The sequence below is a fragment of the Cnephaeus nilssonii genome (genome assembly GCF_951640355.1).
Source record: "Cnephaeus nilssonii genome assembly, chromosome: 12".
NCBI classification, from domain to species: Eukaryota; Metazoa; Chordata; class Mammalia; order Chiroptera; family Vespertilionidae; genus Cnephaeus; species Cnephaeus nilssonii.
The window spans coordinates 44,135,535-44,151,755 of record NC_137083.1 but is presented as its reverse complement, the minus strand read 5'-3'; the positions used below and the strand labels follow the sequence as shown (position 1 = coordinate 44,151,755).

At 41.8% G+C, this 16,221-nt stretch overlaps 1 protein-coding gene across 2 annotated transcripts in view; it reads right to left on the bottom strand.

Moving 5' to 3' along the window:
* Positions 1–14,797, bottom strand: part of RALA (RAS like proto-oncogene A) — a 36,959-nt gene extending 22,162 nt beyond the window's left edge. The window contains exon 1 of one of the 2 annotated variants that reach the window (XM_079786522.1): positions 14,542–14,797. The gene's annotated coding sequence lies outside the window, so the exon portion shown is untranslated. Of the gene's footprint in view, positions 1–14,113; positions 14,462–14,541 lie in introns of those variants that run through there. The other variant, XM_079786523.1, reaches the window with a different exon arrangement.
* Between the last annotated feature and the right edge of the window lie 1,424 nt (positions 14,798–16,221).

The following is a 16,221-nucleotide window of genomic DNA, read 5'->3' as shown; positions in this document are numbered from 1 at the left end:
GCTATTCCCAAACATCCTGTGGTTCCAAACCCACACACCTTATTATCAGACATCTCTGTGACTGTCAATATTTTTCAGTAATAGATTTATGTACAACCTTTTTCAGTAGATAAAGATAGTAGAAAAAGACAGTCAATATTTCTTTGCTTTCATCTGGGAAGATTACAAGTTTACTTGGACAATAATGCCCCAGGGATATACAAAGAGTTCCACTTATTGTCTTAGATACTAAAAGCAGATTTAAATGATATTAAGTTTCCTAGATATTCCACTCTTACCCTACATGTGGGTGATTTAGTTTTATGCTCTAGAAAATTATTAGACTCTCAGAAGGTCACGATATACCAATTACAACAGCTTAGCTATGAAGGGATACAGATATCTAAGAACAAACTCTGGTTCTGTTTACCTCAGTCAAATACTTTGGTTATCTAATATCTAAAGATGGGCTACTAATTAACTTTGAAAGACTCAGAAGAATTCTATCTTTTCCTCATACAAACAAACAAACAAGCAAAAACCAAACAAACACGAAAGCAGCTTAGAAGATTCCTGGGTTTGATTGAATATTATCACACTGGGTTCCAAATTTTTCATTAAAGGCCCAGCCTCTGTATGTCTTACTAAAATCAAATTGACTTGACCCAATTTCGTGGAACCCAAAACGGAAACAAGATATAAAGTCTCTAAAGAATTATCTAAAGCTTCCACTCTGGGATACCTTAATTATACAAATTTTAACTCAAATATATAGATCACCATAGACCTACTAGTGGCCTGATGCACAGATTCGTGCACACTGAAAGGAAATTAATTAGAAGAAATATTTTAATATCGCTATTCACTCTTTCTCTATAATAAAAGCGTCAGAGATGAAAGAAAATTAGTAAATGTATATTAAAATAATATATAAATTAATAAACAATAACATGATATAACAACAAAGACATGATATAAAAACAACAAAAACATGATATAACAACAACATTGATAAAAACAATGACTGGTAAATTGATTAAACTTATTCTAATATCTTTGTATACCATATTAAAAGTAAAAACACTTTCAGAGTGCTTGACTAATTTCCCTTGTGATGAAGTATTTACAACTTTAACGTCACACGATCTTCGAACTCTAGAGAAAGCAACATAAAACTGACCATGTCCGAAAATGGGTTCAGGTAGGAATATTCCTACTCTGTCTAGAGATTCTCCTTGTGATTTATTAATAGTCATCGCCAATGCTGGCATTATGGGAAACTGCCTTTGAATTAACTTAAATGGGAGGCCAGCGTCAAGACGGGGACAAATATCGCACATGTGCAAGTCAACTTTTATTTTTAAATTGCCAGTGCGTGTCGTAACTCAAATATATAGATCATCATAGACCTATAGGCCTGCATGATAGGCATTTCTGCTATAAACATGTTATGCGAACAAGCAAACAAAAGACAGTTATGGGTTCTTCTTTGTTTATATTCCCCATTCTATTAAATCTCATCACATTCAAAACTCCTGCCAGAGGGACCCCGCTCACCTGGCAGATGCTTTTTGAGTCTTGGCGTTGCCCTAGGTGTGGCCAGCCGGGGAGGGACCGTGGGAGGTTGGTTCCAAGGCATGTCCAGCCCATCTCACCCAGTCCTACACCACCAGCCACCACCTGGGACCACCTGCATTAGTCCCTGCACCAAAGCCAGTGCCTCAAGCTGGAAGACCCCAGCGTGAGTTTTCTTCCCCCCTTTTTCCCACCCCACAGATGCTCTTTGAGCTGCAGCACCATGCCGTGCCAGGAATTCTAATTAATTTCCTTTCAATGTGCACGAATCTGTGCATCAGGCCACTAGTTTTACAATAATTAGTATTTACCAAGAAATTGTTATCTTGGAATGTTATATCTTACAAAAAAGCAAATTTTTAAAAATATATATTTTATTGATTTTTTACAGAGAGGAAGAGAGAGGGATAGAGAGTTAGAAACATCGATGAGAGAGAAACATCGATCAGCTGCCTCTTGCACACCCCCTACTGGGGATGTGCCCGCAACCAAGGTACATGCCCTTGACCGGAATCAAACCTGGGACCTTTCAGTCCACAGGCCGACACTCTATCCACTGAGCCAAACCAGTTTCGGCTCAAAAAAGCAAAAATTTTTAATCAACTGCATTATAATAAAATCTACAGCCATGCCACTTTGTTTTGTCATTTATTGACAGTCATTGTTTTTACTTAGAAAGATCCATGAAAAGGACTCTGACTTACTCTAAATTACAGGTTTCTAAGCAGATTATATCTTTGAACTAGATGAAGATTTATGGAGAATAACTGAATTCATGAAAATACTGGCAAATAATCAGGATAAAAAATTGGTGGGAATAAATTAACTGAGGATTATTATTGTTATTACTTTGTTTTAAATATTATTGATTTTTAAATCATTTTGTTTTCTAAATATAAGGAAAATTAAAAGAAGACATTCTGGCCCTAACCGGTTTGGCTCAGTGGATAGAGCATCGGCCTGCGGACTCAAGGGTCCCAGGTTTGATTCTGATCAAGGGCATGTACCTTGGTTGTGGGCACATCCCCGTAGGAGGTGTGCAGGAGGCAGCTGATCGATGTTTCTCTCTCATCGATGTTTCTTACTCTCTATCCCTCTCCCTTCCTCTCTGTAAAAAAATCAATAAAATATATTTAAAATAAAATAAAAAATAAAATAAAAGAAGACATTTTGCATTATTACCAATGGCTCATTAACCAAGTTATAGGCACTGATAAATCAGTAACATTCATTTACCAGGTGCTCCTGGGAGATGAAGACTTCCAAGACCACGACATACAACTAGGAGATTCTTATCCATTGGGAAAGACATTAATTAAAGGCTCTCTTCAACGGTGTTGGAAGGGACCTTACCTTATCAGGTGCCTAACCACAAATGGACATCTGCTCCTATATCTGACACTTACCTCTATCTACAATGAGGATCAAAAACTTTTCAAGAATGAAAAGCCCAACCAATATACAAGTGTATAGGCAGCCATACCAAGACACCAACAGGCCTGTATACCTACAAATTAATGTTGCTGCTAATATTAATAAGAACAATTATACATATTCTTTAGGCTTTTCTCAAAGCCTATATATATTGCCCAACTGTTAATAATTACTAAAGGTGTATAAGATAACTTTCTGTGTTATCAATAATACTTCTTGTGGTTTCTCTTGAAATTTAGAAAAAAAAATGCTATTGCAAAAAGTTAGTAAAAAAGAAATAGTAACAAAGGAATTTCATATATAAATGCCAACACCTATGAAAATGTGCTTACCACCCTAACCCAAAAAAAGCATCTAGTTGTACTAATTCCAATAGAAGCTGCAATGGCTATAAAAACATGGCCCTCTATAACTGCTGCTAAGGCACAGGAAATTTACTTATGAAACTTCCTGTCCTCCTGGCTTCTGGAATTTTAAATGGTAATTGTAATTTACAGTATTATGTTCTTTCAGCCTTGGCCCCAATTAAAAAGACACACGTAAGAGTACAGCTTCCAATTGCACAACTAGCAGTAATCAAATTAATAATAGCACCTAAATGTTTCCAATTGGAAGTAAATGGGATATAGTAAATTGAAACCCATTTCATGGTTAGATTATAAAAACTGAAAGGTGTATGTTATGCCCTCAAACTATAAGTGAATATTATACTAGATACAAAATATAAATAGACAGGCAACACACACACACACGGATCATAACAGCTTATAGGTTAGAAGTAATCCAAAGTGTTTTTCTTAATAAAGGCCCATAAAACCTGACTGCCTTGCATGAACCTGCTTTTCACTTTGGAGAAAAAAAAAAGAATCCAACCTTGACTTCCATCCAAGCTTATGGTCTTATCCCATTCCCAATGGTCCACTGTTCAGCAAGACAAAGGCTAACACTGAAACTTACTAGGAATGAGCCTTCCTAGCGCCACCAGACCTCATTATCCAACCAAAAAGTTGGTCATCAATGCATCCTTTGGAATGATTTATGACCAAAAGGGGACGTGTGGACTAAAAGGGGTCACATGCTAACCCGACAAGCTCAGGGAAAGCCTGTGTGTGGTGGCCTTGCAAACTCAAGAGAACTAAAGTAACCACAAAGGATGATCTGAAATTAAAACTTTCTAACTAAAAGCAGTTGATGGTGGGTAGTCATGTCCTAGGCTAGAGTCTTCCCTGACTAAAGTCAATTGTTACCTTAACTTAGCCTACTGTCTTTTGCACCTGTCATAACATACCTTTGGAATGTCAGGGTAACTCTCCTTTTCCCCAGACCCCTAAGGGCACAACCAATGCACCCCATGAAGACCATAATTCCTCTCATTGCTATATCATGCTAATTGCTGACTATTAACTATCCTGTACCTACCTATGCAAAAGATGTATATGTCTATCATTTTACTTTTAATCCAATCCCCACTTTGCTTTCTCCCATCTCCCTTATCTATCACCAATGGACTTCATGTAACTCACTTTTGTCTTCTCTCTTGACTGTACTGTATAAAATAAAGTGCAAAACTGCCTTTCTCTGAAGCATTATCTCAATCTGTTGAGATTTTGCTTCTCAGCAATTGTTGACAGTTTGGCTCAAATAAACTCACAAAAATTCTCTATAGGTTTGAATGTTTCTTACATTGTCAAGAGAAAGACAAATCCAGTATAATCTCACTTACATGTGGATCTGGAAAAAAAAAAAAAAAAAAAAACAAGAAAGAAAAGAAAAATACCAAGCTCATAATTGCAGAGACCTGACTGGTATTTCCCAGAGGCAGGGCAAAATGGGTGGAGGGGACCAAAAGGTACAAACCTCTAGTGAAAAAAATAAGTCAAAGGGCTTTAATATATAGCATGGTGACTATAGTTAATAATACTACTGACTTAGTTGAAAGTTGCCAAGAGGGTAATTTTAAAAGTTCTCATAAGGAAAAAAAATATTTTTGTAACTATGTGTGGTGATGGATGTTTAACTAGATTTACTGTGGTGATCATTTCTCAATATATAAAAATAGCAAATCATTATGTTGTACACATGAAACTAATATGATGTTAGATGTAAATTACATAGCACTTAAAAAAGACTACATATTGTCTGATTCCATTTATGGAGTCCAGAAATTTCCAAATAGGCAAATCTGTACAGATGGGAATAGATTAAGTACAGATGACCCTTGAACAACACAGGTTTGAAATGCACAGGTCCACTTATACATGGTTTTTTGTCAATAAATATGTACAATGCTGTATATTTTTTTCCTTATGACTTTCTTAATATTTTCTTTTCTCTAGCTTACTTCATTGTAAGAATATATATTACTAGAGGCCTGATGCACGAAAATTCGTGCAAGAATGGGCCTTCCTTTCCCTGGCTGCCAACACTGCCTTCGCTCTGGCCGGAGCTGCCTTTCCGCTCTGGCCCGGAGCAGCCTTTCTGCCTTCCCACGCTGCCCAGAGGCCCAGAGTGGCTGGGGTGGTGCGGAACGCCCGGCCACTCGGCTCTTGCATATGCAAATTAACCTGCCATCTTTGTTGTGTTAATTTGCATGCTCACTCCTGATTGGCTGGTGGGTGTCGTGAAGGTACAGTCAATTAGCATTTACTCTTTTATTAGGTAGATTTGTATATAACATACAAAATATGTTAATTGACTGCTTATGTTATCCATAAGGCTTCCAGTCAACAGTAGGCTTTTAGTAGTTAAGTTTGGGGTGAGTTAAAACTTATACACAGATTTTCAAATGCACAGAAGTCCACATTCATAACCCCGACATTGTCCAAGGGTCAACTGTGGTTGTTTGGGGCTACAGGGGTGTATGGAATCAAGAGTGATGACTTAATGAGCATGGGGTTTCTCTTATGGGGTAATGAAAATGTTCTTGAATTTGATAGTGGTGATGATTGCACAACACTACATCTACTAGATGGCATACTTTAAAAGAGTAAATTTTATGATACGTGAATTATATCTTAGTAAACTTGTTATTTAAAAAAACCAGCCTCCCACATCCCCAAAATAAGCAAAGGTCATAAAAAGGCATTTCACAGAATAAAAAATATAAATAACCACTGAATGTACAAAAAGTTCAAACAGTTGTAACCAAATTTATAACCTTCAAAACAAAATAAGAAAACATAAAGACAGGAATAGTTTTTATGATCTGATCAAGTTTTATTTTATTGTGAAGGACCAAGACAACTACTAAAAACCCCAAGCACCACCTAGCTGCTGTGGCTCACTGGTTGAGTGTCAACCCATGAACCAGGAGGTCATGGTGTGGTTCCCAGTCAGGGCACATGCCCAGGTTGCAGGCTCAATCCCCAGTGGGGGGCATGCAGGAGGCAGCTGATCGATGATTCTCTCTCATCATTGATGTTCTGATCTCTCTCTCTCTCTCCCTCTCCCTTCATCTCTCTGAAATCAATAAAAATATATTTTTTAAAAACCACACACAAAAAACCCCCAAGCACCAAGTAAGAATAAATGAAGCAACAGACTCAGAGAGAATTATCTTAGTTGTAGTGTTTAGTCACATGAAATAGGAAGACCTTGGTGATTAACAGGGTGTTGGGAAAGTTACCAATAATCCAAGAAGTAAGAGAGCAGGGTTGGTGTCCCAGAAACCTAAGTCCTCAGGGCACAGGGATTTTGTCACACACAAAATGTCTCAGGCAGAATAAGAGGGGAAACAGATTGTCCTCAGACTAAAAAGGTGTGGGGAGGGGCAAATAGAGGGAATGGAAAAGATTAGCCTCCTGACCAAGCCCTGCCATCAGGATGGCAGCGTATACTAGAGGGTGAGACACCCCCTAACCTCCAACCCAAGGCTGAATGGCATGTCAGTTAGGCAGCAAGACCTGGAGAGTAAAAGGCAACATGGGTGCCAGGAAAAGTAGGGATGGACAATCAGCCATGGACAAAGAGTACTCACCAAGTAAGTGAGAGCTCCTCAACCTAGGGACAAGAAGAGATTATTTAGTAAACACCCAACTACCAGCACTCTTGGGACAGCGAAGATGAACTGAGAATTGTAGAAACTTCTAGAGAGAAGCATCTCAGCATAAGGGACAAGAAATTAACAAATATCCTACCACCAACATTCCTGGGAAAGGAAATACTTAGAATGGCAGAGATAAAGAATGGGATGTGAACTGAGAGTTCACACATGCACCCAAATAAACTTGAATAAGAATCAACAGAAAATATCCTACTTGAACTTTCTGGATGAATTAGATGGCAGTGAAATAAAAACACTCCGCCAAAGTTGGGAGACTGAGCACTGGTGTTGCCTATAATTGCATGTGGGTGGAATATGTGCAGGATGCTGGGCCAACACCCGATTCTACACCAACACATCACTTCCAGCCAGAGAACTAGGTCTTCATAAATGAATTCTGGAGAAGGAATAGCCTCAAAGTCAGATGATCCAGGCTCTACAAACGTGTCTGGAACTGTCCCACAGCTGTGTACTGTAAGCCATCCCAATGGATAAACTGGTCTACAAACTTGCCTTGCCAAATAACCTATAGACCCAAGCCACATCAATATGACATTAACCTAATTCATCTGCAAAACACAGAAACCACTTAAGACTATGATAGCCTAGAAGGGAACCCTTAGATTTTCATTGACCTATAGCAGCATTAGCCTAGAAGTCACTGTGACACCCATGACTGGTTGAGTGAAGACTACAATGAAGTTTGGAAGAATTGTGTGGAGAAGCAGGAACAAAACTCAGGACTAGTTGTATGAACCGGGAAACCATAGAATATTTCTAGCATTGCTTATCATTGTACTTTGTGCTGCTGCCCACCAAGAAAGTCCTGCCTCTTAATTCATTCATCTCCATTAAAGATATTTTAGAGAGAGCGAAGGACTACATTCTTTGAAAGGCATATCCATAGCTAAATTAACATACAAATGTACATCTTTGTATATCCAGAGAAGATAATACAATAAAGCACTCAACATATCTACTAAAGACACTGTAATACTGCTATTTCACCTTGTTCTGGAGATGTTAATAAATGCAATTAGATAAGATAAATAATGAGAGGCATATACATTGGAAAAGAAAGGGATACAATTTCTATATACAGGTGACAGGACAGTACATCTAAGAGAAGCAATGATTAAAGTAACTCAAGCAATAAGAATTCAGCGACGTAGCAGGAAATATCCAGATATTAGCAATATTCATATACATAAATAATAACCAGTTAGGAGATAGAATGGACAAGAAAACCCTACAATAGCAACAAAAAATAAAATACTTATGAATAAACTGAAATGGTAAAAACTTGTATGAAGAAAACTATAAACCATTGGAAAATGAAAGACATCACTTGCTCTAAGTTAAGATGTCTCAACATCATCAATATATCAGTTCTCTTTTTAAAAATCTATATATATTAAAGGCGAAGCGACCATCCGACTGGTTGCTATGATGCGCAATGACCACCAGGGGGCAGGCTCGATCCCCAGTAGGGGGCGGGCAGAAGGCAGTCGATCAATGATTCTCTCTCATCACTGATGTTTCTATCTCTCTCTCCCTCTCCCTTCTTATCTGAAATTAATTAAAAATATATTTTTAAAAACACTACACCATTTCTCATCTAATAGATTGGCAGAAATCAAAAGCGTGGTAACATCCTGTTAGTGAGACTGTGGCACTCTTTTTTTCCCTTTGCTTTCTTCCTTTTTTCTTTTTTTCTATTAACACAAAAAGAATAGGGTATAGAAGGGATAAATGGTGATGGATGGAGACTTGACTTGGGGTGGTGAACAAACAATACAATATATAGATGATGTATTATTAATCTCAGTACTTGAGTTCGGCAAAGAAAGAATTCAGAACCAGGAACTCAAATTATAAGAGAAAGTATATTTAGAAAGTTACAGAGGTAATAAAAGTGAGCCGTAGAAGAAGTAGGCTAAGGAAACAAGTTATAGAGGCAAAAGAAGGGCCCTTGGAGCTTAAGAGAGAGAAAGACAAAGGTAATGCACCTGGGGGAGTAGGGGTAAGCAGGGCAGAGGAAAGGGAAAGGCGTGGGTGCAGGGACAGGCACTCTTATACACTACTGATGGAAATTCAAAATAGTAAACTGCATAGGGAGAGGAAGTTAGCAATATCTAATAAATCTTATACAGGAATTTATCTGGAAGATATACCTCCAACAGTACAAAAATACATATAAGCAAAGTTTTTCATTATAACACTAGAGGCCTGATGCACCAAATTTGTGCAAGAGTAGGCCTTCCTTCCCCCAGCTGCCGGCACCAGCTTCCCTCTGGCACCCAGGACCTGGGCTTCCCTCCAGCCGCCAGCAGGCACCCAGGACCTGGGCTTTCCTCGCAGCACTGGCTTCGTCCGGAAGGTCATCTGGTCTAATTAGCATGTTATGCTTTTATTATTATAGATTATAGATCATTTGTAATAGAAAAATATTGGTAAATACTTAAATGTTCAAGTACAAGAGAATGGTTGAATAAACCCTTGTACACACAATGGAGTTCTATACAGTTAAGAAGGAACGTTATTTAATTTATGTGTATCAGTTTTTCAAACAGCTTCTAAATTGTTAGGACATAAATATATATTAAGTTGTTTGGACCTAACTATCCTATGTAATAAAGATGTAATATGCAAATGGTCATTACGCCGTGAAGCGTAATGACCGACCAAGTAACAACTGGATCATGGATCAGCAGGAGGGTGGGGCAGCGAGCTACAAGCGGGCAGCGGAAAGCTACAAGAGTGGGCTGGGCAGCAAGCTATGGGGCAGGGGGGCAGAGGGAGCTACAGAGGAGGGTGGCAGGGAGCTATTGGCTACAAGCAGGCGGTGGAGAGCTACGGAGGGGGCAGGGCAGCAAGCTATGAGCGGGGGCACGGGGAGCTACAGGAGGGCGGGGCAGCGGGCGGAGAGCTACTGGAGGGCGGCAGTGAGCTACTGGTGCACAGATTCGTGCGCAGGGCTACTAGTGTAAGAAATAAAACAATTACATGTTTCTTTTGACCTAGGGATGCTATAAAAAACTTACTGACTTAATAAGGCTGCCATAAACTGAGAAAGTTTGGGAACTTCTGATAAAGGCCTGTGAAGGCTTTTAAGAGTGTATGTGTACGTAGTTATGAGGTTACTGTGGATTGTGGTTAACAAAATTTACAATAGGCTAATGAAGGCACTGTCCATAGTATAAGAGCTATAATAGATTTTTATGATGGCACATAAGAGCAACTAGCCATCTTGAAAGTTGTTTTTTTGTCTGTCACCCCCCCCACCCCCCACCGCCCAGAAATGGTGTTAAGAGAAAGAAACTAATCAAGATACAAATTTTGGAGACGTAACCTGAGTTCTGAAGGACCAGTAGAAGTATACTAGACTGGAGGAAAGGAGTGGTTAAAATTATAGGAAGAGAAAAACAGAGGACTGAGAAAATGCTGGATTCCAGAAGCTTGGCATTGCTGAAACGGAATCTCCTGGGGAAAAAAAAAGAGATGATGCTATGAGGTTAGGAAGGAGTAGATCTTGAAGGTTTTGTATATGTGACTGAGGATAAAAGGAGTTTGGATTTTATTTTAATGGGCAAAAAGGAGTTGCAAAAGGGTTTTAAGCAGGGAAGTATCATGATTGCTCTAACAAAATGGGGAGGAAAGAGGAGTTGGTGGTGGGGAGCAACCAGAGGCTAAAAGGCTGCTGCAGTAATCCAGAGTAGATCTAGACAGAGCAGCTGAACTAAAGCATTTGCAATCACTCAGTGGTGTGGCAACCTCCACTTTCAATGCACTACTACGCTAGCTATTCAACTGCTTAACACAGAAGCAGAGATCCTGTGGTTTCGATGATGACAATCATGATCTTTGTGAAAACCTGGGATCTTTGCCTCACCTTCACAATGCATTTGGGAGTAGAAGTCAGTTCACAATCTTGCTGCTTTATTCTTCAAGATGACACTGTCAAACCCTGATATTTAGCTTCAATAAGTGAATTCAGCAGTGAAATTGGATCCCACATTTCAAAGAGATTACTTGTGTCAAAGGTTATATCTACTGAATCTAATATAGGATTCTAGCTGGGAAAGCCCTTCAGGATAGTATTATAATATTTTATGGAAATTTGCTTTTTTGGCTTGTACAGACTACCTTCTTGACATTGAGAAATTAAGTCTTCACCTTCAGGTATAATTAAATCAAAGATAAAAATTCTCTTCTAAAACATACAAGTCCTTTAAAAACTCAGAGCTTTCATTTTACTTTTATATGTTATAACCAAATCCTAATGAGTACAATAAGGTGTCTTAGAGCTAAAAAGAAATAAAAAAATAATTGTTACTAATGAGGGCTAGATAATGAGCTGTTTTTACATAGCGCTATGTACTTTTTTTAAAACCAAAAGATGAACACATTTGTCTTAAGCCCATTTAAAATTGTTTTTTTAAAAAACGGCACAGGCTTAGAGAGAGTGAAGAGAATTCTTCTAGCACTGAATAGCAATTAGACCCTTATAAGAGTTCAGCCCACTTTAAGCCTCCATATTAAAACCAAAAAGAAAATGACATATGGTCTAAAATGGTAAAAATACACCCAGTACACCTTTGCTTCTTTTACCATTCTTCCCATTCCCCTACAACCTCTTCCCCATCTCTTTTAGTGAAAGAAAAAACACCATGCCTTAAGGAAAGATTACTATAAATAGGTTTCAAAAAAATCCTCTCAAATTTCAAATACTTCAGAGGTAAAAAGCAGTCATCCAACACCGTAGTTGAGTTCCTAATATGTACTCTCTTTTTCCAGGACACTTATATGAATAATGCCCAACCATGTTTTTCATCACAGCACATATAAAAGGTGATAACACTGTATTTATATGTACACTGGAGATAAACAGGACAGTCGCTACTGCCACTGCCACTGCCAGCCACTTGGCCAGGGTTACTAGTAGCCCCAGGCCCCACTAGCCAACCAAGTGCTGAGATCAGTATCTTGCTTTCCCGAATCTCATTCCTCAGCCTCTTAGGATTAATTGCAATACCCAAGCTTTAAGAAGTCATTACTTTAAAATTCAGACTTTACTACACACTAGCTGCCTAGCCACTGGCTAATAGCTTCACTGAGTAAAGTGTAGGAAAACTACCTATCTTGCAGAGGCACTGTGGAGATTTGAAATAATGTAAGTAAAGCTCTTATCGCAGGACTTGGCAGGCAATCAATGTATGAGGAATGTTATTATCAGGAGGGTTGGTACATTCAAAAGGGGAAATCTGACCACTGTACAGTGATAATGACAATGAGGTAACAAATTGCAGGCTTCCTTCCTCTCCTTAGTGTCTAAAAGTTAAAACATTTTATAAAACAATGGAAACCATATATTGTCTCCCTAGTTCTTCAAAATCATAAATCTTTTCCCTCATTAACAGCCTCTTATTCTAGTATTTTAAAAGTGATTGTCCTTGCCATCCAACTAGTAAGGGTTACTAGTACATATTACACTGATACACACGTATACAAGAAACGGTATTGGTACACGTATTTAGAAGCGGAGCTTAGAAAAGCAGTGCAGAACCACCACCAGATATTTGGAAAGGAAAGAAGTTATCAGCACTTTTTTATTTGGACCTTCCTAAAGTGAAAACAACCCAACTACCTATAGACAAAAATTATCCCCCCACACAATGGTAGGCAAGGGTCTTTCCTATAATTGGCCACTTTCCACCTGAAAGTCCTTCAAAGAAAGTGTTGAAGAACTGCTTCAAAATAGATGATACAGATGAATGCACACTCAGCAGACACACTAGAGAGCAGCATCTGGATCTCTGAAAAGAAATGTGAATGTGGCTATTGGTAAATTATGCCAAGGTCATATTGGACGTCATAGGATTTCATGTATCCATGGGAAAAATGAGCCACTCTAAGCAATTCTGTGATGCACCATGTTTTCCAAACAATGGCAGCTCCCAATTTCCTCTTTTTAAAGACAGGGTATGGCTATCAGCTCTAAACTTAAACTTACTATCACCAGGAAATCTCTGCTTGATACCCTTGGACAAACATGCTCAAGTAGTAAACCTTTAACACTGGGATACAAGTTATTATAATGCCTAGTCACAATTCCCCAAATATAATTTTAACCTTTCAAGGGAGGACAGAGTTTTGGAAGGAGAGTGAGGAATTCCTCTTGAATTGTTCTTTGACCGTGCTAAAGAACAGATAGGCAAAGCAAAGTCTGTATGTGTCAAGAAACTGGAACACACACACACACACACACACACACACACACACAAAACCTAGCCCAATAAAATAAATGACTCCTGGAAGGCAACTGTGAGCTCACTTGCACTTTCATTCATTCAATGAAGAAATGAATGAATAACGTCTATGTTCTAGGCCCATCACATGGAAACAGACGAGTAAGACATGGCTTCTGCCCTGAAGACATTCTAAGTCTAAAAATAATGTTTTAGAGTTGCAGTCATTTTACAGTAACACTGTATTAATAAAGACATAAGCTAAGTGAAACATAAGCTAAATGAAATGCCTTCTACTGTGAGTTCACTAAGAAAATTTGTTACCCCATTTTTGGAACATGATTCAAGTTGTAATTAAGGACAAGATTTAACCTATGACACATGTTCTATAGTTTCCCCCTACCATCACCACCAAACACAATTTGTAAATTAGGTGTTTTTCAGGTTGACCTGCTGGGTGTGGCACTGGAGTTCTCACACAACCTCAATGGCACTTGGATGAGCTCTCACAAGTCTGGACATTCTGGTTCCCGAGCAAAGGCCAGTTAACTCCTTCGTTCTCCCTAAACCTTAAAACAACACTGCGGTAACTGCACAACCAAGTGACCCCGCCTACTTAGACACATATACCCGTCTAACGCGTACAAATCACATCTGCCACTTCTGGAAAACCTACAGGGACGGACTACCCTTCACTCGAAATATTTATATTCTCTTCCTCGTTTTAGAGGCGGAATTACCCGAATATGGGCCAAACCTGTGCAAGAGCCCAGAACCGGCTATTGAGTTCAGTGCGTAAAATCTAATGACCCGTCAGAAAAAAAAAAACCACCACCTTTCCTTTAACCGCTCTAGTCCAGGCCAGGGGTTGAAAGAAAGGGATGGAGGGGAAAGGAGCGGCGTGAGGCGCAGAGACTTGGGTAGCGGCGGCGGGTCCCCCAGATCGCGGGCACCGCCCAGGCACGGTCCTCCGCGCGTAGGGCCAGACATGCGGGGTGACCTTCCGACGAAGAGAACTTGGAGCGGGTGTCGGGAGCGGGGGACCTCACCGCAGCCGCCCGCCCTCGGAGGTGCGCTCGCCCGCGCAGGGGCGAACCCTGCGCCCGGGTTCCATCCCGGGCTCGCCCCCGGGCAGAACGCGGGAGGTGCAATCTCCGCGCCGGGCCCAGCGCCGGGGCCTCGGCCCGCTGCCAACCGGACACACCCCCGCCGCCCCTCCGACAGCCCCCGCCACCCCGAGGGGCCGGGGCGGGCGTCGCTCACCTGCACCGCGAACCAGTCCGCCACCCCACGGGCACCGGAAGCCGCGGCAGGGCTGGCTCCGGCAAGGAGTACTCGGTCCTTGTCTGGGAGGCTCTGCGCGGCGAGCAGCAGAAGGAGGAGTCCGACGGGCGGCGGCGGCGGAGGAGGCTGGGCGGCAGGGGGAGGATGAGGAGGAGGAGGAGGAGGGGGAGGAGGAGGAGGATTAGAGACGCCCCGCTCACGACAGATCCACCCTCCTCCTGCCCGCTCTGCTGCAGCCGCCGCAGAGCACTTCCGGGGCGCTAGGGGTGGAGCAGGCCAGATGGGGCGGGACTTCCGCTCCTTCGGCGGCGCCGAGGGTGTCGGGGGGCCCGGAGCTGGAGAACAATAGCTTGCGGGGGGGCGGGGGGGGACGGACTATCTGGCGTCCACCCTGTGCGGGCTGCGGCCCGGCTGCGCGGCCTTTCGGGCGTCCCCACCCCCAGCTCCCTGTGCCCGACGAGATGAAATCACCTCCCGGGGGCCTGGGAGTGGCCGCAGGCTCGTGGAGTTTCCCGGATCCCTGCGTCGGCGCCGCGACGTCTCTCTCTCTCTCTCGCTCCCCCTTATGGGGGCCAAGAGGGGGTTCTCGGAGAAAAGAGGGAAGACCGGAGGACGCCATCTTGCTTCTAGGGAGCAGCCCCTTCTCTCGGGGCGTGCTCGGATGGAGGCCTCTCCGTCCGGTGGCCGGGGTTTGCCGCAGCGGAGCCAGCGCCGTGGCTGGTCGCGGGTCGCATCCTAGGAAATGGGTCAGCCCAGTGCCCGAGCGGGAGGGTCTCGGCGGCCGCCCCTGGGCCTCGTGCCCGCTGGTCCGCGGAGAGGTCGCCTGCTTGGTTGATCCAGAGCCTTTTATGAGGGGCCCGAGCCCCCGCCCCTCCGGACCCTGCAGGTGGGGTGCGGCGCTGGGGTCATCCTCGCGGCCCCACCCTTGGGTTTGGTAGCCTGTTAGAAGTACTTCCACAGAGGCGGTTGCTTTGTTAAAATCCTGCCACAGGTTCAAAATAGATCATTTGCTGAACATTTGTTAGTAACTACAGAGCCTTATCTATTTTCTTTTTTTTTTTAAACTGGTATTTGTTCTCTTATCTTTGCTCCCTGCCTCCAAACTGAGTGCCACCAACTCAGTGCTCGGCAGGACCCCTTCAGTAGGTGGGCAGACATGAAAGCATATAATTATGATCGGGGAAGGGTGGTCTGTCAAGGTTTACGAATAAGTAACTTGACTAACAAGAATAAGTGACTTGACTAACTCTGCAGTTCGATTTTAAAGACAAATGCGGGTTTCCCAGCCCAAAAATGGGGGATGGGATGCAAATCCAGATCCTAACAGAAAAGTCATGCAGCACAGGGACAGATAATGTGTCGAGAAATTCACTTCAGGCCTGGATTTCTGAAAAAGATGAGGCTGGATACGCAGCCAGAAGACCAGTCATGAGAAGTGTATCTTCCCGACCACGGGAGGCAATGACTAGAGTAATGACGGTGGACACTTGTACAAGCTGTGGGTGAGGGACCGGTTAGTTGGGAGGAGCGCGGCAGGAAGAGTACTCGTAGACAGGAGATCAAGGATGAAAGGATCTTTATGTGAGTATCAGTGATCGTGCAGAGATAGATTCCTAAAATATTCAGGAGGCCAAATCAACTGATTTTGGTAATTGATTG